This window comes from Sinohyriopsis cumingii, chromosome 18 (genome assembly GCF_028554795.1).
Source record: "Sinohyriopsis cumingii isolate HCF-2022 chromosome 18, ASM2855479v2, whole genome shotgun sequence".
NCBI classification, from domain to species: Eukaryota; Metazoa; Mollusca; class Bivalvia; order Unionida; family Unionidae; genus Sinohyriopsis; species Sinohyriopsis cumingii.
Window position 1 is genome coordinate 18,455,557 of NC_142978.1, and position 26,081 is coordinate 18,481,637.

Here is a 26,081-nt window from a genome sequence, read left to right on the forward strand (position 1 = left end):
GTACAATATCGGAAGAAATTTCAGCCAAAGCACACGAAATTAACATAGAGGTATACCAACATTCTCTCCATTGCGCATGTTGCAAATGCAAACAACTTCACTTGACATCCACCACTCTCTCAGAAGTTCATAATATATTTAATGCGTCCCATTACTGCACGACGATAGTGGAATGTGAGGAATTTTCGTAAATCACATAACTTCGTATCAAATAATCAAAAGTCTTCTTTCAAAAGAATGATGCAGCAAAATTGTGACTTACCAAAGATGGCTTCCACGAGCATCGTCACTGTAATAGCACCTCCTGAAATGTTTCTTCTCATGACGGTGTTATTGCATATTACATCGATATCCTGGCTGTAGTTTTAAACACTTGAATGACCTACAATGTATTCAGTGTTTCTTCCGTGGAATCTGAAAGAAATAAACAACAGATTTCAGACTTATAATCCAGCATATAGATACTTATCCTAAAACGCTTTTGTATCCTGTATCAATTTGTAGAAAGTGAGTGTTTTATAATACTGCATAATTTCAGTAACAGATATTCAATTCGAGGTCTAGAAATCAGAAAACCATTGAGCTTGATTAGTTGCGACAAAACACAAGCAACTTTAATTTTAAAAGCTTATTTCAGTTGGGTTGATTGTTATAATTCAATGTCAGAACCAAGCTCAGAATTTGATGATATCCAGGCAAGGATAATATCCGACTAGCTTAAACTTTGGCCCAAACGTATATACTATGATTAGCTTAGTTAATCCAGTTTAAAGGTGACATGTAAACAGTGTTCCAAGTAAGTCACATTCCTTTATAAATGGTCCGTTTGTTGTACTGCTATAGTTTAAAAAAAATATAACATATACAGTTGATTATTTATAATGAGAGCTAAGCAATATTTTTTCTACTTAATGAAACAAACAGTCATTAATGATGCGATTCAAGCCTTCTCCATCACAAATAATCTGACTGTCCATTTACAGCATCTAGTAGTTTGAATTCCTTTAAATCAGATAAATGGGAGGGATTATATTTAGGGTCATATGTACCTAAGCAATTATAAATTCTTGCACACACACACACACACACACACACACACTGGTAAACGTACGGCCCGGCCCAACCATAAAAGTGTACACATGTAGTACTCATCATATTCACAGATATGTTACGTTGCAAATTCTCTCTCTCTCTCTCTCTCTCTCTCTCTCTCTCAACGAATGCTATGAGTTTTGGACACAATTTAATGAAATTGCAGTTTTATTTAAAACGTGTATTAAGCGAGAAGTAAGTGAAAACGGTTGCAACTGTTTTCTTCACTAATCCACTAAGAGGCCTTCGGTGAGGTTTTACAAACTGGAAGTCATACTTTTAAAAGGAATATGGCTGATGTTTGCTCGAAAGGTAGGTAATTTAAAAGTATATAGTTTTATCAAGCAGATACAAAATAATAAAAAAAAATACTAAAATTCGAAATAAGTAAAATGTTCGCGGGTGCAGCGATTACATTTTACTGACAATAGCGTCTTACTTAATATTTTTGGTTTCTTAACGGATCCTTAACAGCAAGACTTCAGGCATGACGGTTTTTATGTTTCACCAAACTTTTATGAAGAGAAAATCGATTATGCTGTGTCATCTATGCGTCAAAATTCCATATAAAATGTTTCAGACCATCTCTTATAAAAACAGAGAATCATAAAGAGAAACGAAACTGACGACCACTCATCTATTTTCATTTGTATATTTATATCGCCATGATGACAAATAGTTTTGTCCTGAAGTAAATTGTCTATCACCTCAAATATAACTAGTTTTAACGCAAAGAAGATATTCTGACACAGAACTCGCTAATTTCGTGAAGTGATGTATTTCCATCACAAAGCAAATAAATCTGTCTTGAAGGAAATAAGGTTTTGCCGGGAAGAGACTGTATTTTCCACATCAGTTGTACACATGGCTTGGAAAAGAATAAAAAATAAACAGAGATGACAGACAATGGGCATGAAATAAGAAAATCGCAGATATAAAGGAATTAATTTATTTCTCGGCAGGAAAATTGTAATTTAGATGGCATTCAAGGAAAGAAAAAGTGGGGTGTGTGGGTGCGTGTGGGAAATTGTGGGGCGGGAGTTGGTGCCCGCATATATATTTGACAGTAAATCAGATTTAGGTATACCTTCCGAACACTTTTTGTTTAGAAACCAGATCTCCGTTTGTGGTTCTTATGGATGGTAAGGGACCAACCACATCGTTCAGCAGATTACGACCAAGTGAACAGGAATACGGAAATCAGATAGTTTAAAGATATTGCTTTCCACGCGCATGATTATTTTCTCCTTATATAGATTACTTTACTTTCGTGCTTATTCATGTTCCACATAATAATCTATGGTTTGTTTCTTTGTTTTTTTTTTTCACCAGTCACCACAATTATTACTAACATCGTATGTTCCATATTTTGTTGGTCAAAATGTTAGACGACGTGTTACGAAAACACTGCGTTGTGCTGATGAACATTTTCAATTTGGTCCGGAACCAAGCCTGGCCATCTATGTATGTCTAATTAACTTGACTTTCATAAAATAATATAGTTTTATTTTGAAGTCTGTCAGCATGTATCAACGCATGCCAACTAAATCATGGGGCTTTAGAAATATAGTAATATTACAATGTAGAATAGCTTGTTTTTATGCTGAGCATTGCGAAAACAGGAACATGAATTTTGCTGTTGCTGAAGGATAGAAATAGTATAAGATCAATTAAATTAAGTAAAGTTTAATGTGCTTTGTGTCTAGATATAGCAAACATGTTTCAAGTGACTAAGGGCAAATTTAGAAGTACTCTAGTGTCAGAAATAAGAAAACATCCTCACCCAAACATGAAGACAAAAGAATTAGACTGGAGCGTGAAGATGTAATATGTCCACATATTTGATCTGGAATTACTCGAATTTTATTCATGTTTATTTACACGTATTTATTCCTGATTGCAAATTCATAATTATGGAGTAAACATTCGTTCACACAAGGATTTTGCAACCGTATTTGTCGACATGTATGTATTTCCAAGAATATTTGTTTCCTATTTGTATACATGCAAACTCTATTTTATATCATTTTTCTTGTGTGGGTTATATTTATCTGAAGGAAGAAACACCCATACAAACTCATATACACAAATAAGCTATATCTATCTATCTATCTATCTATCTATCTATCTATCTATCTATCTATCTATCTATCTATCTATATATATATATATATATATATATATATATATATATATATATATATATATATATATATATATATATATGCATTAGAATGCAGGAAATATATTTATGTAAATTGTGTTGTCTTTGACATACTTAACTCAAATAAAAGATTAGACAATCGCAATAATTTTGTACATGAAATTTCAGCTACAACCGTAACATCATCAATTGTGTTATTTTTTCTCAATTACAAATGTATTTTAGGTTTGATTCTCACAAAGGATGAATTAAAAATTCTTTCTAAAATATTGTCAATTGACCTGCTGACTGATGCATACTGCAAATTGTCATTTTGTTAGGAATGAACTCCAAAGTCCGACAGAAACTGACATCTTGTCAAATTGAGGCATTTTTTTTAATATGTGGTGAGTGCTTCAAGTTCGGATGGTTCACAAAAGAACACTTTTATTTATAAAAACGGTCATTTCAATCCGACGTAATTATAAATAAAATGCCATATAATGTATTCTTAATGTATAGTATGCTGCATTACAGTTATTGTTAATGAAAGTATATGAATAATGAACAATGTTTTATATACATGGCGCAATATTACGCATATATGAACATTCCCGCAACCGTGTGCTATTGATTTTTGATCAATGATGAATTTCCACTCATTAATCATTAGTGACGTGTGAAGATAACGAAAATAAGTGTTAATAATCCCCGTTTTCTAAATGAATTTAATATAGTACACAATTTCATCGCAATCCTTTCTGCTTTCTGTTCCACTTCCCTTCTCATGCATTACGGAAAAACTACGCAAAAATCTGGAGTGAGAGAGAAAAAGGTTTTGGGTTGGATGTAAACCTTGAAACTGAACTTACACCAAGTAACCTACAAGAATATGGTTCGTCGCAATGGTATGTGTGCACTTTCCTTGGGATTTATCTAGTATTTATATAAGCAATGATACAAAGTTGCAAAGCATGTCGACATTATACTGAGAATTATCGGTTATGTGGTACACATGCTGTGATGTACTTAATGTTTTGTTGTTGTTGTTTCCAAAACCTATTATAATATTCTAAAGAGTATTAATTAAATACGCAACGAATCCACTATCTTTGTGATTCTACGTATTACAATGCATTTCTTTAATTTGTCTTAAAACCTTCAGAAAATGGAGGAGTCAAAGAATATCAATCTACCATACTCTCTCTGGACCATCGTAGCAAGATACGGGCGAAACTCCACGAAAAGAAGAACGAAGATGATTTTCGCTTGTGTCAACCCTTGTTGTCTCTGGGTATATGAATGATGGTAAAAGTTAAGTCAAACCGACCAAAGGATGAGAGAGAGAGAGAGAGAGAGAGAGAGAGAGAGAGACAGAGAGAGAGAGAGAGAGAGAGAGAGAGAGAGAGAGAGAGACAGAGAGAGAGTTTTATGATCGGAAGTACTGTTATTAAAGTAGAATAATGACTTAGATCAGCTGTAAATGAAACAAAATATATTAATTACCTCTTGTTGATTCGTCATTTAGTTTAGTTTCTATTCTACGTTAATTTCAATGCGCCGGTACGTGAATGGCTTAGCGTTCTTGCGAATGCCGTAGCTAACCAATTATTTCTAGTGCTTTACTTTCTTCATTAAAACCATCTTTCATGTTTGAATCATAAGTGTGTATTATATTGTTTTAATTAATGTGAAGAAAAATAGAAATTAAAAAATGAAAAACAATCAACTTATTAGTATGAAAAGGTGATTGTGAATAGCCACAAAAGGCACATGACTACATTTTTCAGCGACACATTCGGGTGATGTGAGGAGTTCATTCACTCGGTTAATACACAGCTGCCTGCAGTAAATCTTAACTCCGTGCAAAGAGCAAATATATGTATCTGTATGTGATATAAATAAAATATATGTATATTATGTACGCTGTATCAATGATATACCACTCGTTGTATAAAATTTGTATTAAAAGAAAACTCGGCAAGCCTCGTTTCCTTTTAATATATATATATATATATATATATATATATATATATATATATATATACCACATTAACCGACATTGATCACCATTTAGCCACCACTATTCTCAGCCTCTATATGTCTCGTCTTATAACATGAAGGACAGTGCAAGTTTTCTGTTCTATCTCCCAAATACATATTATTGACAGAGAGTTTACCTGAGTTCTCTTGTTTGCTTGAGGGACTGATCGCTGTTGTAATGCAACATGAACAACTGTACAAATACAAAAATGGTACTGACAGAAACGATACTAGGGTAAATCAAGACGATTATAAAACGATATAGTCATCGAACTATCAGAAACCATGCGTAAACAGGGGCAGGGAATGACCCGGAAAGGGTTCGGTAGTATAAAATGGTCTGAAACGGTTTGAAAATTACGTTTGTTAGGAAAACTGTATGAAAGAGTACAGAAAAGGAATTGTACCATTGAGAAAACAATATTACTAAAATTGATAGGAATGGTACACTAAGTGATTATCTCTCTCTGTGCCTCTGTCTCTCTGTCTCTGTCTGCCTGTCTGTCTGTCTGTCTCTCTCTATTTTTATATATAGTGACACCCATTCGGACTTATTTTTCGTGTAGTCAAAGTATACGTAGAAGCACAGTCGAATGGGGATTACTGATTGTACAAATAGAGCATTTATTGGACTAGAACACAGTCGAATGGGGATTACTGATTGTACACATATGGCATTTGTTAGACTAGAGCACAGTCGAATGGGGATTACTGATTGTACAAAGATAGCATTTATTGGACTAGAACACAGTCGAATGGGGATTACTAATTGTACAAACATGACATTTGTTGGACTAGAGCACAGATGAATGGGGATTACTGATTGTACAAAGACAGCATTTGTTGGACTAGAACACACTCGAATCGGGATTGCTGATTATACAAAGATAGCATTTATTGGACTAGAACACAGTCGAATGGGGATTGCTGATTGTACAAATATGGCATTTGTTGGACTAGAGCACAGTCGAATGGGGATTACTGATTGTACAAAGATAGCATTTGTTGGACTAGAACACAATCGAATCGGATTGCTGATTGTACAAAGGTAGCATTTATTGGACTAGAACACAGTCGAATGGGGATTACTGATTGTACAAAGATACCATTTATTGGACTAGAACACAGTCGAATGGGGATTACTGATTGTACAAAGATATCATTTATTGGACTAGAACACAGTCGAATGGGGATTACTGATTTACAAAGATCGCATTTATTAAACTAGAACACAGTGGAATCGAGATTACCGATTATACAAAGATAGCACGTATTCGTAAACAGAACTGCGAAGTGGGGATTTCTGATGTTAAGTCGTTCTAGTTAAAGGAGAGTTTAATCAAAAAGACTTTAAAAAAGGTTAATTCAAATGAAATTTCTGATGAACGTGGTTTGGTGTTTTAAGTCACATAAGCACTCTGAAGGTTACATAGTACATGGATAGAAAGACTTTGCCGAAGGACATACCGCTGGAATTTGCCATAGTTTGAATATATTATATTCAATGTCGCGGTATTTTTTGACATTTATCTTTCATAGCCCAATTAGATAAAATGATGCAGTTTCTTTTTCACACAATACATTATTATGTACTTGTATTTCTCGTCTTGTCACTGTATTATGCTATGTATATATCATTACAATATTGAGAGAGAGAGAGAGAGAGAGAGAGAGAGAGAGAGAGAGAGAGCAGTTTGAATGTCCGGTATATGAGAAGTAATATAAAGATGTTTTTCTTCGAATCCAGACTTTTAATTTTCATGGTTGTCAAGAAATTTAGCGGCGAATTTATTTCGTTGATCTGTAACTGTTCCTGTATGGAGTATTTCTATTTGGCTTTGTTGAATTTTGCGAATGTGACTGTAGCTTATAATCAATAATACGCGAGAAAATGCGAGTCCAAGTAAGAAAGTTGAGTTAATACAAAGGCCCTTCTAGAATTTGGCTGTTAACATCCATTTATTCCAGGTATTCGTTTGTGATTACCAGCTCCTAGATTGGGAATAACATTAACCTGTAAGCCTGGAGAAACGTTTTACATAAAAAAATTATTAGAATGTACATAAGGCCAAAAAGGAAAGAAAGAAAGAAAGGAAGAAATAAAAGCAAAGGACCCCCCCCCCCCCACACACACACACACTGCGCGTCTAGTATTCTTGTTTTGGAATCAAGACATCTTGCTTTTCAAAACGAGGGATAAACGAGGAAAACTGAATATAATTTCTTTAAAAGAACACATTTACGACTAAATTTAAGAATTCCACATGTTCTGTACTCACAATATTTTGCATTCGCACCATCAAGGTGGGGCTGGGGGGGGGTGCGATTTATTTTTAAGCAAAGTACATAGTTCTGATAGTTTTGAGATAGGACAAAAATGCACAGGGACTTTGTAGACATTTCGAAACTAAATTTTAAAGCACAAGACTCGTAGTGCATCATCATTATAACACAATTATTTTAGATCCACACAATAAACCGACAGCTCTGGATTTTAGCAGTTTGTTAGGACGAATCAGTAGAAAAAACAATATAGATGGCAAATTTATGTATGTTTATTCCTTCTGTTCTGGTGTCATCGTATCTGCTTAGCTTATAAATATTGATACAAGTTACTAGAGCATTTATTCTTCACTATGTAGAACATCCGGAATACCTCTGTCACATTGTCAAGTGAACTATATGCAAGTCTACTGGGAATTCGGATGCATTCCACATCAGTCGTTCTTGTCTTCACTATATAGATATTTTGCCTCGAAATATTTATTGATATTTTAAACCAATTTTTTATGCAAACAAGATGGCGTGGCGAAATCAATTTCGAGCTACTGATAAAATCACTCGGAATAATACTTTATCATTGGGTATGCGAATGTAAAAGGAATCCTTCAGGTTACAGAACATATTGACTGAAACCAGATCTCATGTCATAAGTGGCTCACAATACATTGATATGCATGTAGAAAATGTTTTGAATGTACTGTCAATATTATCAGGTAGGATGTTGCGAACACGTGTATATCGCATATAACGACTTAGAAAAACCAGCTGGCGTATCTTATTACATGCTAGATCAAGTCCCTTATATCTCAAAATGGAAACCATGGGTGCATTTTGGCGTCTTGACCAGGAGTGTCTGCTCCGTCCCAACAAATGACCAAACAATAAACAATTAAGCAACAAGGCTTTGTTCTTTCTCGTTAAAGACTGTGCGAGAAATGGCGCTGACTGCCACTCCACCATTCTACGTCAATACATAATTTGTTTCGTGGTATCGCAATTGTTATGTCCATCATTGTGATTTTTCGAAATAGTTGTAAACCTTGGTCATATTTTGGCGTCAAATGACCATAACCTAGATGACCTCCGGAACAATGACCAGCATGAAACGTGTACTAGGTCAAATCATCGCTACGGTACGACCCATCTGAACATGTATTTAGGACATACTGTAGAAGGCAGAACAAACCGTTGTATTTTTTATTTATTGAAAGTGGTTTGTGTGGTTGTTTAACAACATTTTTAACATATTATTGGCTATACGATGCCTAAGAAATTAGAACCAAAGGCTTTTCCAATGGCTGCACAGAGGCATCTGATCTGGGTATCGAACCAACGACCTTTGCATTACGCGTCTGACATTCTTCCAAATGAGCCACCTCGGGTTCCGATTTAAAATGTCTTTACACTTGGTTAATTTCACAGACCTTTCCGGCAGTCTAAGTGGTCAGAGCGTCGGCCTCGGATGCGATGGTCACGGGTTCGAAGACCGGTCGAGTCATACCAAAGACTTATAAAAATGGTTTAAAAATTGTACAAAAAGGGCGAGAGAGATGGGGTTGGGGAAATGGGTACAAGATAGGAGTACAGAAACCCGACCAGACAAGAACCTACCCCGGTAAGGTAGTTCCCTGCTGGGTACCCTGAGTCACTACCAAGCAAAATTTCCCCTCCCGTCCATTTATATTATAAGTAATTATGTAAGAGTATAAATAAAGAAGTATTTAAGCAAGTAAGACGCGTGTGTGTATGTGTAAGTGTGTATGTGGTGCGTGATTTTGATTTTTAACGTGTCATTGACAATTCCAGTCATATCACTACGATGTCTGCAGTGTGGCAGTGTTAGTGATGTCTAGCACTGGGGCATCATGCCGTAGACATGTAGCCTCATGTCCCAGCCATTCCCACTGTCCTGACGCCAGACTGACCAGTCCCCACACTAACCTCTTTTGCTGAGCGCCAAGCGAGGCATCTGCATGCACCATTTTTAAAGTCTCTGGTTTGAATAACTCGACCGAGGTAAGTAAGAAGTAATACATTTATGCAAACATGGATTTGTATGAACGTGAATAATGATCGTTAAAAACTATACAAAATTAACTGAAGCCTAAAAATAAATAAATGACAAAGCAAAATTTTGAATTCTGTTTGTAAAACAAGCATCCCAGAGTTTCACCATTTTGAACTCCATCCCAAATCGTCATCGTCTTGGGTAGGTCTCAGAAAACGAATACCATTTTAGGGGCCAAATGTTAGTTGGATAGATGTATGTGTCTTTTCATGCTCAATGAATAAAAAATACGTACATGGTTATAGGATGGAAATAAAATTCCCAAAGTGTTTGTGTAATTAAAAAATTGAGGCTAATAACTGAAGTGTCTTGCTTCACTGGAGCAAGAGTAGTTTAAGGACATTACGCCTGAACTATATTCGACAGTATTGGAATGGTGTTGATTTCGTTTTTCACTTAATAAATATTTCCTCAGAAGACAAAGTCCTAACTATAGCCACTGGGAAAGCGACAAAGAAAATATGGAGTAGGAAAAACGTGTAAGCTAGCGTTGCTTATAAAACAGTACCATTCCAAGAGATGATTACAGTGATTCTTGTGCGCGTCAAATATGTCTCCTATTTTAATGGTTCCTTAGCTTTGTTTCTATAATTCGTCAACATATCCAAATGTCTGAATAATACATTCAAATAAAATCGATATCCAAAATTCGACGATACAGAAAAATAAAAACGCAGATTAAACGCTCTTTTTTTTTAATTACTTAAGTAGTCTAAAATCACTTGATGACTCTTATTACGTCATTTTAGATTAAAGTTGGTTTTAACATCATTCATTGACTATTTTAAACTGTTAAGCTGTACTTACCTGAACACAACAGATTCCTGATGTACGCTGGTTTGGCAGTGTTGCGTCTATGGAACTAATTTTCTGCTTTGATTCCTATAGCATATGATATATAGTCAATTCAATAACCGCATCCCGTTCGACAGATGTTTGTTAATGATGTACCAGTCTCCCTGAAATAGGTTTCTGTTATACCCCTGTAATCAGTAAGCTGGAGGCTCGTTATTTAAATAAAGACCTGCGCCGCCTACTTTATGCTTTGCTTGAACGATGCTCATTAGAGGACAGTACAAGGCTTTATAGATCTTTATATAACTAAGTCATAGAGTTGGCTGAAATCCACACAGTCGGAGTAATGGATTTCATGCATCAATTCGATCAAGTACCACACATCTGATGTCACAGAGTATGAGGAGATCGATTAATAACATTCCTTGTGTATGTATTGCAAGACTGTTTAAAATTTTAACACCGAAATAGGTATTAGTTACGAACATTGGGAATAAATTAACTTAAATTTGGCAAAACCTTGAAACTAGTTTTTATCTAATTCACAAGAGAGGTTTTTGTTTTCTTTTTCTGGGGGCAACTTTAATAAAACCTCGAGAAAAGGTTGAGAAAATGTCAACATATACTTGCGTACCAATGTACTAACATCAAAACAGTATTTGATTGTTTATGATGCGATAATTAATAATTAATATAAATGTCTACAGATCTTTATTATTGGCAAGGGTATAACAGTATGTTCGTCTAGACTACGATTGTTTAAGTGGTTTTGGGCTGGCTAATAGTCTATTCTATTAATGCATCATAAACACGTTGCCACTGTCAGATGGATCACGAATTTGATCAATTCTGGTTGATCACCAAGGCCTGACCGTTGTGACTATTTATGGATGCATCACTGAAGGAAAGAAATTAATATTTTGTGATATTGTCCAAAGAAATTCAATGTTAAGTCTACGATGTAGCTTAGTGAAAAGTACGCCATATGTAATTAATAAAAGATAAAAGATATTACGCGCACAAAGAAACTAACATCATATTACAATGAAAAAAAGTCTTTTATATGTTTGCTGGAGGGACATATTTTACCGTTTAAATCAGTAGTCAGGACAAAAATTACTTTAATCAGTCAGTAGAAGTCAGTCTGCAAAAAATAGACCAAACAATGGACTGAAATTGCGTTCAGTAGTATAACACGTTCATATTTAAATTATACAATATTTGAATATTTGAAATATATAAAACATTTCGAATATAATTAATTTGGTCAAATAAAATAAACAATTAAAAATTAATAAAGGTCTTTTGACAGGTTAATGTCGCATCCCCATTTGATATGTATGATAGATATGAGAACTGAATTAAAATTGAAAACTTTCATATATATATATATATATATATATATATATATATATATATATATATATATATATATATAATACAAATTCGTACTCTACGGATATTCGAACCCAGGTCCGCGGGTAAACGGCACCCATCGCCTTGCCTGCACACACCGGTCTCATTCCATCAAGTCTAAGCACACAACACCAAAATGATGCAACGGAGTCGGTTTTTTGTGCACTCGTGCGTAGCAGACATACTCATATGACGACCAGGTAATTGATTTTCATTTATCTACACAGTCGATCTGGATTCCTATGAAAGGAATCAGGTATACAGGATTAATTATAGAGATTTATAAATATACTCCAGACAGAACGGAAAGTGTTTTCCCTGGATTCCATAGAAGAATGCTTCATAATAGTAGGCATAATTAATATTTAATACAGATACTATTATCATACAGTTTATAGAATTTTGAATTCATACTCTAAGGAGATTAGCATCCAGGTCCGCGGGTAAAAGGCACCCATCGTCTTGCATGCACACACCAGTCCATATTCCATCACGATTAAGCACACATGAGAATTTATTTCTAGGTCGTCATGCTACAGACAAACGTGCCTGCAATAACTAGTATTTTGGAGACTGCAAGGTTTAAACTGTTTATTGTTTTCAGAAATTAGGCGCCGTTGTCCAATGACTATTTGACTAATAATTCTATGAATATGTTCAAAATCTTTTAGTAATCATTTGTTACGAATTTTACTACTTGATTTGTTCAATAACAAAAAAGAAAGATTTTCTGATTTTTATCAGGACTCATTCACAAACTCGTACACGAATCAACAATAAACTGTCTCTGAACAATTTTTTTATTAGCAAAATATTTTGCTATTCTCGTAAGGGAATCGCTTGTTGCTTATAGCCCAAAGTCTCATTGAAGACGTCAGTAGATATGTCTCTAAACGACGGAAAATGTCATTAAAATGCCAATTAAAGTGTAATTTTCCATCTTTAATTTCTGGAAGAGGCAAACATTAAAGTGAAAGATCCAACGCATACTTGGGTATATCAAATTAGGACTTGGAATAGAATACTTTCAACTTTGACTGCGACCAAAATAGACCTAACAGATGGCACTGATCTGTCGGTAAATTTCACAATGTTGATACTAGTAGCACATTACATAAAGGAGCCAATAAAAATAGCATGTGCTTTTATAAGCAAGTAACACAACCAAAACATTAAGAAACCTTACAAAAGTACACCTTCATAGCAGAAAATCTGATACATCATCCACCATGTAAAAATATGAAACACTGGATAAGCAAACACTGCATAGCTAGCTATATAGGCCAGAAAATATAAGTGGAAAGGAACAAGCATTGTGAGGAATATTATATCTCTCCTGTCCACACGGACACTAAGATGTCATCTTTATGATTTCTAGTTTTCCACAATTTACATCTTAAGATGACACATATAACGCTTGTAACACTGTCATCACTGGATAAGCAATTAACGTCTCCGCGTCTACTAACACAAGCAAGACCGGCACGAAAGGCAATTTGAATTCTCAGTCAAAAGGAAAAGTAACGACTAACCAGTCAAATAGTCACGTGAACCTAAAAATTCTCAGAATCTGTATTAATGGTGATTCCACGCCATTCATTATAAGTGCACATTAGTTAAGCTACAAGTGCACATATATTGCTCATTTTATGAACCTCTCCTAGTTCGAAATTGTAGAAACTCAGCTAAAATCCATTTTTTGTCTCCGGAAGAGGTAGTAAATTGTCTCATGGATGCCAACCGTTTGTTAGATTAAATACAAGATCTTTTCTTCTGCTTAAGCAGCCTTATCCATTTGCATTTTAATTTGTGATATACAAGACCGTTTAACCTATAAAGGAATGCAAATTCATATGTAGCAGCAATGGATGTCATATCTGCAGTGCAATATCTGCCTCTACAATAACCTTTTTAATATTGGTATGCATTCTCTGCCCATGCTACAATATGCATTTTAATGTTGGTATGCATTCTCTGCCCATGCTACAATATGCATTTTAAAGTTGGTCTGCATTCTCTGCCCATGCTACAATATGCATTTTAAGGTTGGTCTGCATTCTCTGCACATGCTACAATATGCATTTTAATGTTGGTATGCATTTTCTGCCCATGCTACAATATGCATTTTAAGGTTGGTCTGCATTCTCTGCCCATGCTACAATATGCATTTTAAGGTTGGTCTGCATTCTCTGCCCATGCTACAATATGCATTTTAAGGTTGGTCTGCATTCTCTGCCCATGCTGCAATATGCATTTTAAGGTTGGTCTGCATTCTCTGCCCATGCTACAATATGCATTTTAAGGTTGGTCTGCATTCTCTGCCCATGCTACAATATGCATTTTAAGGTTGGTCTGCATTCTCTGCCCATCCTACAATATGCATTTTAAGGTTGGTCTGCATTCTCTGCCCATGCTACAATATGCATTTTAAGGTTGGTCTGCATTCTCTGCCCATGCCACAATATGCATTTTAAGGTTAGGTTGCATTCTGGAAACAGAAGACAATTGTTCGTAAAGCTGAGGGATTTTATTTACGCTTCTAAACAAAGTATGTCACGCGAAGTTGTTATAGAGCTATCGGACAAATATGCTGACAGGTGTGTTCATTTTCTTTTAAAAAGCTGTTAAGAAACTGGTATGAAATACATTACTAAATGAAGAAAACTATTATGTCTCAATATGATGACAATAACTTTACCCTGGTTAATACATTGATGTGTACCTGCAACTTCATTTCTGCCCACGTGTTGTAAACTTTTAAGCAGGTATAATTCATTCAAAGTTTTGTTTGTACATCTTCCATGTATCAACGCCATCCAGAACAAATTTTGCTATGGTCTTTCTATCAACTTAAAGCGGTAACATTACTTTCCAAAGGGACAAATAATTACTTTTCAACAACAAGATCACGAAATGTAGCTTATAAAAAGAAACAAAAACAAACAACACCCCCACAAAACCCACCAAAAAACCCCACCAAAACACTCTCCTCCCCCCAATTCCCACACAAAACAAAAACGAAAACATCCCATAATTGTACCGAGGGTATATAAATACCATAACACATATAAAAAAGAGGACGAAATTAGTGGCGAATAAAATATTCAAAACAAACTTTAAATTTCAACTTAAAGAGGCAACATGTTTGCGACCACAAACGTACTTGTTCTATAATACACATTTCGTTAAGCAGGAAAATATTGCCCCGACAAAAGGCATCAAATTACCCTAAGGACGATAAGTGAGTAACCGGATTATTATTATTATTATTATTATTATTATCGTGTACAGTGCATGCTTAGCCATTTAACAACGTAATCAACAGAAAGGTGCAGAGCCTGCAGTCCACCGGGGAACTTGTCAGTAGACAGTTGTTCACAACGTGTGACATGGTCTGAAGAGCTCCACAGCAACAGAAAGAGTTAGTGGCCTGGCCCAATCGGAAAAAGTTGACTTCACAAAGACCCCGACCTGTCCGAAAGCGGTTCAATGTGGTCCACACTTGACGTGGAAGGTTGAAACCAGGATAGCAGACAGATGGCTCAGCTACGAGGGAGCGGTTTACAACATCTGTGGAAAACCACTCGACACTCTATGCCGAAATAGCTGTCATATGCTCCGGCAATGGACCTAACCAGTTTGGGCGTCTCGAAGTCAAGAGGACTGCTGGATGTGATTTGATGTCCATGTACGTTGGAAGTTTCTCACTGGCATAGACCTTAGCAAACAATTTTGTGATTGCTTTCTGGCGACGCAGCTGTAGAGGTGGAATGTTGCTGAGTACCGGCAGCCATGGTAAAGGAGTAGGACATAGTGTTTCAGAGATTATGCGCATTGTTCTGTTGAGCTGGACACCTGTTAACTTAATGTGGGGTGATCGAGACCAGACATGAGCGCAATACTCTGTTGTCGAATAAGAGAGGGCCAGTGCTGATGACTTGAGTGTCTGAACATTAGCGTCCCAGGTTGAGCCAGCCAGTTTGCGAAGTAGGTTATTTCGAGTGCTAAAATTTGCTGAAGCTTTCTTCAGGTGGTTGTATAATGTCAGTGATCTATCCAGAGTCACACCAAGGTACGTTGGTGTCGGGTCGTGTTTTATTTGCTCCCCACTAAGGAGGATGCAAAGCTCACGGTTTGCATTTGCATTGCTAAGGTGGAAGACGTTGGAAACTGTCTTTGTTGCGTTTGGCTGTAGGAAACATTTCTTGAAGAAGTCCGTCATATCCTCCAGGTCCTTGTTCTTTACCCCCTCAAGCTCAGCAAATGAGCGACTTTGGGCTCCGAGAGCAATGTCATCTGCATAAATGAACTTGCGCTGTTGTGTTACAGGTAAGTCTTTGATTTAGACTTTGAACAAACTTGTGGTAGTCCGTTAGTCTGACTCCTCCACGAGCTTCAGCTCTCTCTGATGTGCACTCTGAAGCGCCTGTTGCCAAGGAACAGTTCAATAGTCCCAACTATGCAGCGCGGAAATACTCTGGAAATTGTTAACAACAGCCCTGCATGCCTGACCGTGTCATATGCTGCTGTTAGATCCTTAAAAACAACTCCAGTTTTAAGGTTATTATGGATTCTATTTTCAACAAATGTAGTCAGGGCAAGGACCTCATCGCAAGTGCTACGGCCATGCTCAACAGTTATGATAATCTCCAAGTCAGGACCAATTCCTTGGGGCATCAGACCCTCCAGCACCTTAAAACAGACTAAAAGCAAGAAGATCGGCCGATAACTCGCCGCATTGTTGGGATCTTTGTCAGGTTTTGGGATCGCAGTAATCTTTGCCTGGCGCCATAAAGTCGGCATGCACTTTACCCACAACCTGGGTGTAAAAAGTGGCAAGCCATTCCTTTGCCCTCGGGCTAAGATTCTGCAGTAACTCAGGAAGGATGCTGTCATATTCTGCTGCTTTGCCTGATTCGATGCTGCATAGCACCGTTTCAAGTTCTGTTGCTGTAAATGACTCTGGAGTATTTTGATCTAGTTCATCTGACTTCCTACGGCAGTATTGTTGCCACTCATCTCGTACTTGACGTCGGTGCTGTTTTTTCAGGGATGCTGTTGCCACTTGTAATAAGTGTCTAGCTACGACATTTGGCTTGACAACAGGGTGAGCTTGAACTGGTGGTTGCTGAGCGGTGCCAAGACTTCGAATCAAGCTTCAGCATTTCCGGCTGGAGCGCGTAAAGTTGAGTGATCCTATAGTTTCCTCACAACGAATACACCTGGCAGTGTCCAGGGAATCGATAAGGTGATCTGCTATGTCTGGGTCTTCAGATGCTTCATATTCCTTGAGAAGAGCCTGACATTCTTCATCCAAACAGTGTGTATAGACTGGACGATGACCACGAGGGATGGACTGAGTGGCTTCCTTGATCATGGCTCTTTGAAAGCGGTGGTCGGATTCCTTGATTGGGATTCAGGGCGATGGTATGGTGACTACACTCCAGTATGTCAATGTACTTTGTCCCATCTGCTTTTCCTGTCAAAATGTATCAATGCACTTTGTTTGTCTTTCCAAAGTAACAACATTGTTGTTACTAAAGTAAACACATACACGTACAATGCTTTGTAAACTATTATAAACGCAAGAGTGAATTATTTATGAAGGAAATGGAAAAAAGAAACGCAAATATCAGCGATTAAAAGGTTGATAATATCAACACGAATAAGGTAGAAGTACAATGAATGAAGTTAAGAGATATATCAACAAGGAATCATATTTAAATATATAATGTGCATATTTGTACAAGAAGTTTAGTATCACACTAATTTTATGACATATAAACAGAATGTATCAGGCAGACGAGCTAAACAACAATCTTAATATCTGTTTAGTAGAAACTGATAATGACTTTAGTGACATAGTTTGAATAAAACTAAACTGTGCAATATAGACTCTCTCTCTCTCTCTCTCTCTCTCTCTCTCTCTCTCTCTCTATATATATATATATATATATATATATATAGACAACTGTCGGTGGGATTTCTACTTGCCACCTACCGAACAAACAAACATTCTTCAGAGTTGCTACACGCATTCTTCGTTTACTTTCGAATAAAATAACTTATCTGAATTCAAAGTACATCTGCCTGTGATGGGCAGATTTAATGCGAGCATAAAAACATATATTTAAAACAAGTTAACATAGTAGTATATAACATTATCTTACTGCTCAACCATCTCATGACTGGAAATATACCCGAATAAATATCTGAATAAATAATATTACAAATATTATCGAAGATGAAAATATTATAGTGGTAAGAATATACGACAGTGATCGAATTTAAATACAACATTTAAGGGATAAACGAAACGAACACGGGCATCTTCAGTGGTACCTTTATGAATAACGAAACGTATCATCAGATTGCCACATATACAGAGAAAGACGAATCAACGCCTCGGACATAATTCTTTCTACAAGATTGTAACGGCCTGACAGATTAAGACATTGGATAGAATCGTCAGAGTATATGTAATATTTTCATCTCAGGATCACAAGCTGGGAAATAAAACATTTACTATATAGCCTGTTTCAGAGCTACTACAGACGTCTCTATGAACTAGTTTAGGAGTTAAACTAGGACGATGAACTTTAACAAAACAATCGCTTACATTGATGAATTTAGCTTTTTTATAACTTGTGATGCTGTGTCTACGTCTTGGAACAAATACTGCAAATCATAAACGCTGAACAAATTTAAATAACATATTTACCAAGGAAAGAGACAACCTGCCAAGCTGCTTTCAAACGTCAAATTATTTTGAAGCCAATAGTTCCAGGTCTTTCGGATGGTGAATTATTGTTTTTGGTATTTAAAATAATTAATTAGCAGTATTTATCTAAGTCTTTTGAGCTTTGTCAACGAAAAGATCATCATTATCTCCTGCTGGAGCAAAATCTCATAGTTTACGACATACCACTAAATGTTTCAGAAAATGTGATATCGACATAGCAGTTTGACGTAGTTATGCTTGCTGCAGGGTCTATAGATACTGTTGTTAGATAATTTTCTTTTAGCAGTCGTTTCAACTCGTACTATTTGTTTTCCATATTATCTGAAGAAGTTGTCTCTGAAGGCATTAGATGTTCGGTTACTTTTGAATGTATACTTTTATCACTTTACAACTGTTCTTGCAATGCACCTGTCCTAGCTGCATTATTTCCTTTTATATTTTATAAAGCTTTAATCTGTTTTCATTAGTTTCAGCTTCAGAATTCATAGGTTCTATATTCGATTTGACAACCTATAAAGCACTATACGAGCCCTTATTTCTTTTTCTTAATGTCTAGTGAATAATCGTTTTTTTCCAGCAGGTCGAATCTCTCCGTTTTGAATTCTTGCGCGGTGTGTATTTATACAATTATTTGCCTCTATCAAATATGAATCAAACGTATAAATGGTGCAGATTATTTACATTTCAGTGTTCGCAGCGATCTATATTTGTTGTGTTTGATCAACAACAATATTATGTTTGATATTTCGGTTGCATATCCCCTTAGCTGGATATAACCATGGTTAGCTCTGATTTTCAGGCTAGACTGTCAGACGCTATCATCGATTTGATGTTACCTTTCATCTGAATTATCTTGTCATGTTTTCATGATAGGATAGTTTCTGTTTGATTATAATACTATTTATTTTCAGTTGGAATAGAGCTGTATCTGTGTCATGTAGAATTAAATTACATTTTCTTACCAGTAAAGTTTTGTGATACGTACAAAAACCATTGAAAACGAGTGAAGTAAAAAAGAAATCAAGACAATACCCGTAATCTTTTTCAATGCTAGAATTGTTTTATTTCCAAATAAATGTTAGATGCCGTAATCGACTCTGTTGATATGATTACTTAAAATTTCCATCTAATTTATAATTTGGACAGATTACAAATGAATAAAAGGATGATTTCAAGACATCCGATGGTATTAAGTACTTCACTGGATTGTTGCCATCTATAGGATGATTGAGTCCACCTGCACTGGTTTCAAGTTTGGTTATATTCAAACATATTCATTTCCGAATTCCAAAATTAAAAAAGTGGAAAAAGATGAATACTGGCTGCTTTGCTCTAGACCCGTTGTGTATCTGATAAACAATTTTGTGGCGATAGCAATTTCACTAGAATCCGTTTATTTAACTCTGTACGTGTACCACAGATACAATCATGCAATCAAGCTGACGGTGAAAAACGGACTAGACTATACGGTGGAAGATTGTCGGGTTGAAGAAGTTATCCTTCTTGACTCTATCATTTTGTTCTGTGCTTTTCTATTTGTAGGTGACATCATTTGATTGTCACTGGCTATTATGCACCTGGGTGTTTTATCAGTGAGAGTATTTTCCTTGTTGGTGAGGACAATATAACTCTATTGATGAATAAGGTAATCATATTTAGTCATCTCCAATAAAATTAAGTAGAGTGAATAAGAAATATGTTCTATAGTGTACCAGGTTTAATATCTTGTTGAATACAGATTCGCCTCAACATCTTTTTGCTTTAATTGATCTGTAATTTGGTTTTTTTTGCAATGTTGTAACTCTCGAATTATATATTCACTTTTCGCTGTGTTTAATTCATAAGCAATACAGCTATTTTAGTTCTGCTTAAACTCGGTAACAGTATTTACTTATTAATCTCGTTAACATTGTTTTCTTCTTGACAAACTGAATACAATTAGAAATCCAACTCTTTATATAAATAACTGAACTATATATTAGGTTTCACTTCTCCAATGGACAATAAAACATGATTCACAAATGACCTATGTCTCGGTTCAAAAATGTTTATTCATCTAACCTTTAAAATGCCATTGCGACTACATGGACGACGAAGAAGACAACATGCAAGATGAATTCGAGGTAAGTAGAAAAATCTGAAACTGAGCTTAACACACGTTCAGGTAGAGTTGATGTTGGCAACCAACTTGGGAAGCGTTCAAATTAAATTGTAAAACTCAAACATTAACATTTCCAAGAAGAAAATTTAATGCATCCCAAGATGAAAGAAAAGAAACTGTTTTACGAACCTCAAACATAATCTAAGCTATGAAAGTATGAAAGCAACATTTGATTATAGCTGTTTAATTTTAGAAGTTGGATATGTTTCAGTGTTGGACGAAATAACAATCAAACAGAATACAGAATACAGAATCAGAATACACGCATGTATGTATCAAACAGATCAATGTTTTTACTTGTCTGGCTATTAAATAGCATAGGTTTTACATACAGACAAATGTCAAGTGAAACAAATATATTATGCATTATGTTTGCCATACATCATTTAAACTCGGTTCAAAAAAAGTAAAATACGATCATGAAAAGAGGAACTGAGTAACTGTTTCGTGGAAGGGAAGACATTGAAAAGGAAAAAGATTTTTAGAAAAGTTAATTGAAAAGGGTACAAACTGAAAAGAAAGCCATCGACTCATTTTTGTTGAATTTTTAAGTTACTCAGATACTGGTCCGTTTGAATAAAGACGTGTCAACAAGTGCACGTTTACTACTCTGGAAAATACTAATCTAAGGAGTATTATAACATGGAGGAAACAAACTAAGAAAACAACAGGTATGGAACAGAGTATTTGTGAAAAAGCTAATAGCATCTCAGATCTACAAAAACAGATTGAGAAGGAAAGAAAGGAACCAGAAGCGCACGATTTGGTCAGCGACGGACATACACTTCTGCTCTTTGTCGCTCAATACAAACAATAACGGAAAACATAATCTGTTAAAACATTACATATTCGATGCTATTGGCAAAGAATTGAAACGAGGATGGATTAATAAGTGAATGCTTGGGAACGTGCAATGAAGAATATAACATTCTGAATAAGACTTTAATATTTTACCGTCTTACCCAAAACAGTTAAACGCAGAACTGAATAATGAAACACAGCAAAAAGAGATCAAATCGTTATTGAATTATTTAAGCAGACCAATTACTGACTTGAACAAATAAATAACAGCTTAAACTGCTACCACGTATGTGCTGCAGAAGAATACTAATTTAGCAAATATAATCCAATTTAGCAAAGATAATCAAATTTAGCAAATGATAATCCAAAAATAAAATAGCATTTTTAAAGTAAAATTAATTTTAATGAAAGTGCGATAAATAATATGTAGATATGTGTGAAATATGAAAACAAGAATAAAGGTAACATTTCAGGAATTCAAAAACAAGTTACACGCAGATACTGAGCAGTAAAACCCAGGAGCTAAATAACGTTGATAGAGACGTATTTAATGACATATGTGTTGTACAGGGTATTGATAAAACTAACAATTGGATTAAAACCGACTGGTAAAAATTTAAATGTTTGAGCAGCGGGGAGGGGAGGAGGAGAAGGTGCAGCCGACCATATTTTTTGGGAGGGGCGACGTCCCCCGGCCAAAGGCCCCCCATACAATTCGGGCCTTGAAAAATGTTGATCTGTTTAGTTGACAAAAGCCAATCCGAGTCTTGCCTGTAAGGCTGGTTGATTAATTATAATTAATTAGCGAAAGGAGATGACCACGCGCAACTGAATGATGTTTCATAAACTGTTTCATGGGTAATTGTTCAATTTATTGCTAATTTGTTATATTTGTAATCAGGAACCCACCCACCCCTCATTAGATATGTCACTGGAAGTCCCCATGTTGTTAGCGGTATACGAAGCATTTCCTCGCAAGGGGTTCCGGTGGGTTGTAGTAGGTAAAAATAAGTACGGCACATTACTATATATACTGAAATCTTGTCTATACTCTGACCGGTGAGGCGTAATTAAATCTTTGTTGTAATAATAATAATCATAATGAATGTTTCTGCAGTAATTATTGGAATCTAGTACTGCTAAGCCAGCTAGGCAACGAATAAAGGCAATTAAAAATATCACCCCGTCTGTGATTCTGTCAAGCATTAACTACAACAATGTCAGGAAGGTCAAGTGGAATTTAAAGACGGTACAGAACAGTTGAACCAACCAAATACAATGTTACAGCAACTGAAGCAATAAAAAAAACCAACAACTCCAGAGACATAATCAGGAACCCACCCAACTCTGAAGTGAACCCAGGGTACAAAACGAACACCCTAACATAATAGATCAAATTACTGATGAGGGTATTGCTGCTGTCAGGGATATATACCAAATACTTGATATTGCCGTGTTTGGATACGGTGGTAGAAATCAACATGTAATCCGAATATATCCACAGTCTAAAAGCAGCCGATTAGGTTAAAGATGTATATTGCGTTTCTACTAATACTCAGAGGATTACATTTTATAAAGATATTAATAATTTTTGAAATCTCTAACCGGGCAGTAATGGAACGTGCTGCAATTGTAAAACAGAAAAAGGGAGAAGAACAGGAATAAATCAAGCGTCAACTTTAAGAATCAGTAAAAGGGAGAAAATCGGGCGTAAAAACTAGATCTAAATAAGGAAAAAAGGCAGAAATGGGTAAGGGTAATTCTTCAGCGCTCTGGAACCACATGACAAATCACCACCTAAAGACGCGAAACCCGATGGTGTTTGACACGCATGGAATTAGTGAAGTTAATCCGCGGATAAACGGACATAAAGTACTGGTGAATTTCGACTACAATCCTGTTGCACGTGCATATCATCATTCGATGAAATTTATGGGGCGTGATTAGAATGTCGATTCTGTTCGGCATATATCTAAACGGGATGTCACTACGCTCTATACGATCTAATATTTCTCACTGGAACACTTGATATACATTCTTGAGTTCAAATAGGATATTACCAGCTAATCCTGGTGTTTACAGAGCAATCTCGGTAATATTATTAGACAAACCAAAGAAGCTGGAAGGTGTTGGCGGACGAATAAATCATGGATGCACTAGAAGAGAAACATGTAATTGAACTATTCATGTTGTATAAGATGTCATATCAACACGTCAAATCACAAGGACAGCTGGTCAGATTAAAAATCTTCAATTAACATAAAAAAGAATTGTAGAACAACAATACCGCTGTGATTAACGGCGTTGCAAGGACCGAATGTACTATCGTTGACTGAGCGTCACCTCAAACCAGGGAATCAAATATTTGCATGCAACTTTATCGATCTGCTGATGCGATCAACGATACAGCAAAGACTGGTGGTATATTTACACTTCTTGCAGCGATACCAGAGCTGATTGTTGCTGCAGATTCAGCTGTTGCAAAAGCAACCGCAATTGGTACGTTGAAAAAAACACATTTTAAAATGATAAAAAAGGGGACGGGGCCTAAGATTACCAGTAATGCGGTATGGTCAAGGGCTGTGGCTGCCAAGAACGTTTCGCTGATAATCCCCATGTCGAATTTTCGTGTACTTGATACTGCTCGACAATTAAACATAAAAAACTTCAGAGGTGTTTATAATGCGTGATCAGTTGCCAAAACAACCGAACAGCGTTGAAGCTGATATCATCAATCGCGACGGAAATCCGGTCGAGGCTCTCACAGGGATGTATACGAGGTTGATCCACCTGTTGTTGTTTATCTTGCCTCGCATGTATTGGCGCCACCAAAATAATTTTAAGGCACATACGGGATACTGCCATCCCCGCCTTGTATTCAAAATTACCAACACAAACATTAAATGGATCCACCTAAATTCGGTACAGAAGTACTTGCTGTTCTTACCACTGTGTGAAGATCATCTACTCCGCCGCACGAATACACTAGCAGTCATTTTAAACAGGTAATATAGTTATAATGGTAGATATATACCAAAGACCCGCTAGAAACAAGGTCCCTGGTGATATTGATTTGCCAAAATATGCACCATGACATGAATTTGTCGATCTTAAGACTCTCACCGGGGTTGACCGGGATGATGTTGTTTTTTTTCAGGATCAACATGGCGGCTACAAGCAATATTAAGTGGATCGCTGTCAGCCTGCGAGTTTTATGTGAGACAAAAGATAACATATCGGTATTTACTGATAGTGGAAGAATCAGAGGCTCAATCATGTCAATCTCAGCAATCGGCAATGAGATCCGTAAATGTGTTTATAGAAACTGCGACCAGATGTCGGGTTTACGCAACATGAACGAACATAAAATCGTTGTTTTAAAAGAACCGGAATCGAACGATAAAGACCTCGCGATCAATGCCGCCTCAATTACAACGAGTGATAGATTTGCCACACTGATATTTGAGTATGATGTTCATGTGTTCGCCCTTAAGAATTTTCGCAGAAACATAAAATGAGTCGATGACATCGACGAAAAAATCAAAAGGATTGGCGCTGGTGTAATTCATACAGCGCCAATCATCAACACGGTATTCACGGTGGGTATAGGTCAGCAACATCGTCAAAATACTTGCTCTTGGTGTTTAGCTCTGCGGAAGTTAGGTTATTTACGACATATCCGTGGTGTCATTCAACCCTGTCAGTCTTGTTAAATCAAAATACCGAGCCAATATTCATAATGGATCAGGAAGACAAAAACCTAACCTCAACGACGTATTGGTGGTGTCTGGAATTCGTTGCGTAATACCTCAATTGATTGCTTAGTACATAAAATAGCGTGACAATGAATTCCACACAATCTTACATATATAATCAAGCATGTGCGATGAAGGTATCTTTGGAAAATATCATGACAAAGCCCCGCACAATACCTGTGACTTATCATCGTCATCAACAATGTTGTATATGCGGTGTCCTTACTGGTCGCTGTAACAACGACGCTAATAGGTACTTTATCAGCTATGCACGTGATAGAAATCGGTGTCTTTGTTTTAGTCGGCTTCGTTGTTATCATAATATTATCAATTGTTCAACATGTGCAGTTAAGAAATTGCATAAATACCAAGATATAACGTGGGCGGCGACGCATGCATGTATAAATACATCATCGACACTGTCATCAGGGTTAAACTACGGTGTAATATCAGATCACGAATTTGCTGCAATTAGTGTTATTTATTATCGATATCACAAGATAGCACCGTCGCGAGGTAATGTCAGCAGCGGTGTTTTGCGGGCGAAAACGTCGCCAACAACACATTTATAATCTGCTTAGATAATAACCGACAGGAAAATAATATCGCTAACACAACACCAATAACGTGAACGCAGCCGGAATTTGTTATTGGTTTTCCAACTTTGATAAAAGCGCCAATGGGATCTAGAGGGTCCAGTCGGTCACTTGAGATCACACTGGCACAATTATGAGCTTTTTTTGTTGTTGACCAAATATCAGAGCAAAATCATTTGGAGGATT